The sequence below is a fragment of the Eutrema salsugineum genome, unplaced genomic scaffold (genome assembly GCF_000478725.1).
Source record: "Eutrema salsugineum unplaced genomic scaffold, Eutsalg1_0 scaffold_3, whole genome shotgun sequence".
NCBI lineage: Eukaryota > Viridiplantae > Streptophyta > Magnoliopsida > Brassicales > Brassicaceae > Eutrema > Eutrema salsugineum.
In genome coordinates this window covers 15,306,197-15,309,393 of record NW_006256756.1, presented here as the reverse complement: position 1 = coordinate 15,309,393, position 3,197 = coordinate 15,306,197, and the positions used below count along the sequence as shown (strand labels likewise).

At 39.1% G+C, this 3,197-nt stretch overlaps 1 non-coding gene across 1 annotated transcript; it reads right to left on the bottom strand.

Moving 5' to 3' along the window:
• Nucleotides 1-2,423: 2,423 nt before the first annotated feature.
• LOC112085648 lies at nucleotides 2,424-2,530 on the bottom strand. The gene has a single exon (XR_002898948.1). It is a non-coding gene; the product is annotated as a small nucleolar RNA R71 (small nucleolar RNA).
• Nucleotides 2,531-3,197: the final 667 nt, after the last annotated feature.

The following is a 3,197-nucleotide window of genomic DNA, read 5'->3' as shown; positions in this document are numbered from 1 at the left end:
AGAAGTGACACTATAATCTGAATGTCCTGAATCGGAAAAGGAGGCCAACTATGCTGAGATGAAGGAAGGCATGTTGTTAATGGCACACATTGATGATATGTTCATAATTTGCATTATTTAGGTTGTATATTTCATTCTAAATCAAATCTTATTTCATGCATTTTAGGTCTTTAAGTGTTGTTTTAGGACTTAGGGGTTTGCATTAGGTCCAAGTGAGTCTTGCATGTTTTGGAGTGTTTACAGGTGATTTAGAACCAGCTTGGACCTGCTGAAAAGATGAAGACAAGAGAAGAAATGGTGAATGGAGCTTTAAAAATGGTAAAAATAGCCTTTTGGAGATTTTCGGCGATAGCCTGTACCACGGGAAGCTTTTCTCGGCGATTTTCATGTACCGCGGGTAGATCTCTCGGCCAAAACACGTACTGGCTGTTCAAAGTTCTCGACCAAAAATCTCGGGTGCATCTATATCTCCGAAATCACGTTACCAGAAGTTCTTGCCGGCCGATTCAGCAACTGGGGTCTTCAGCAAAGATCAAGAGAAATCAGAGATCTTTGTGTGTTTAAAGCTGCAATCTTTCTTATCTATCATCTCTATCTTTATTCCCCATCATTAATCATGCTTAACAACAAATCTTGCAAAGGATTGATTGTGTTAAGTATGATTAGTGAGTAGTCTCCTTAATGAGGTTCTAGATGTATAGGTTAGGGTGCTAAAGTGTTAGATTATGAGTGCTTAGTGCTAGATTCATTGATTCATCTCTCTAAATAGCAGTTCTCTAAGCTAGATCCTTGCACATCACTTGTGATCTAGAATCTGGGTTTTTCATGCACCACAAGTGTTTGATGAAATTCCTGAAAGAGCTATATTAGAGGTTTATGTATTAACCACATGTTAGGGTGCTAAAGTGTTAGATTAGGGTGCTAAAGTGTTAGATTTGCTTAGGGCTAGATTCATTGATTCATCTATCTAAATAGCTGTTCTCAAAGCTAGATCCTTGCACATAACATGTGATATAGAATCTGGGTTTTTCATGCACCACAAGTGTTTGATGAAATTCGTGAAAGAGCTATATTAGAGGTTTATGCATTAACCACATGATGACGTTTTGTTATTTGCATAAATGATCATTCAGAACTGATTCTTAATGCTGTCTTGTTGTTTGATCTCCAGTGATGATTGGGTATGTGAAATAACTTGATTTGTGTCCTGATACTTGGGAAAGATTAAAGATTGATTAGAGTTCTAAATCGTTTGAATCATGTTTCATTATTGTCATTAGCATTTCTAGTTAAGCACCAAAGCACCCTAGCCAGCTATCATGTCTAGAATGTCATGCTTCAATCAATTCATATCCATCTCATTTGTCATTTGCTATTTGTTTTGATCATTTGCTTAGTCATTAATCTTGTTTAAACCTTTAGTAGTCATTAGTTTAATCAAAACCCCACTTATTTGCTTGAAGTAAGAAACAGTTCATATAGTCTAGTGTCTAGCTTCCACATGCTTGGTTCGACATCCTTTATACTACATTGATTAAAGGGATTGATAGCCCTCAATACCTGAAAAGTCTAGCCTATCAATTGGCACCGTTGCCAAATTGTGGATTGTTTAGCATTAGGCTTTGATCTGTTCTTTAGATCAAGTTTTTTCCTTTTGTTTTACTGATCACTTTGCAAGTTCTGTCTTTGTTTTCAGGTGTATGAACACTAGATCAAGGTCTAGAAGTTGTGGTCCACCATTTCCTTTGAACGTCAACATCAATCTCTTAGTGCCAAGAAGAAGAAGAGATAGACGTGCAAAAGAAACTGATAGAGCAGCTGATATGGAACAAAAGAGAGAGCCCCATGTGGTTGACATTGAGCACCAGGTTCAACAGGAGCAACAGGCTCAATATGGTAAAAGAGCTCAAAGGAATCCGGCTCAAGCTGATAGAAATGAGCAGCAAGCACAAAAGAATAAGAGACAGGCTCAGCAGAATCAGCAGCAGGCTAATAAGAATGAGCAACAGGCTCACTTCATTCCTCAGCATCAAGCTCAACGGAGACAAGATCCTCCACCAGTGTTTGTTGGGGAAAATGATAGAGCCAATGCACATCAGCATAGAGCAGGAATCCAAGCACCACCAGTTCAGAATAAAAAGTTTGAGGTGAAGGCTTCATTGCTCAACATGGTTCAAAACTCCAAATTTCATGGCTTAGCAATGGAGGATCCTTTAGAGTACCTAGACCAGTTTGACAAAGTTTGTGACCTCACCAAAATCAATGGTGTCTCTGAAGATAGCTTCAAGCTTAGGCTTTTCCCATTCAATCTTGGAGACAAGGCACACCAATGGGAGAAGAACCTGCCTAGAGGTTCTATACAGACTCAGGAGCAGTGCAAGCTTGCCTTTTTATCCAAGTTCTTCTCTACTTCTAGGACAGCTAAGCTGAGAAACCAAATTTCAAGCTTCAAGCAACATAACAATGAAAGCTTTGGGGAAGCTTGGGAGAGGTTTAGAAGCTACACCAATCAGTGTCCACACCATGGTTTTTCTGATGTTTCTCTACTTACTACACTGTATAGAGGAGCTTTACCATAGATAAAGAATCAATTAGACATAGCCTCCAATGGTAACTTCTTGGCAAAAGAGATTACATCTGCTATGGAACTTGTGGAGAATTTGGCCATGTCTAATGACACGTATGGTGAGGATTATGACAGGACAAATAGATCAGAGGGTTCAAGCTCATATCAAAGGCTTACTAGAGATGTTAAAGAGCTCAGAAGTGAACTTGACAAGCTGAAGAAAATTTCTCAAAAACCAATCCATTATGTTGGTGAATTTGAGAACATCAATGAAGAGGGTTTAACAGAAGAGGAGATGAACTACATAGGGAATCAGAACAAGTTTCAAGGTTACAACAAAGAACTTGTCTTATAGAAACACCAATGTAGCCAATCCCCAAGATCAGGTATACCCTCCCCAACAAGGTCAACAAGAATTTGTTCAAAGGAATCAGTTCCAAGGTAACTTCCAAGGTCAACAACCTTTTGAGCAGCCAACAGCTCAGCAAAAAGGGAATAACTTCAATAACCAAATCAGCTTCCAGCAACAAAGGCCACCACCTCCAGGATTTGGTCCACCACTAGTTCAACAAGGTCCTGATCTCATTGTTGTTCTCCAACAGCTCTTACAAGGACAACAAAAGATGGAATC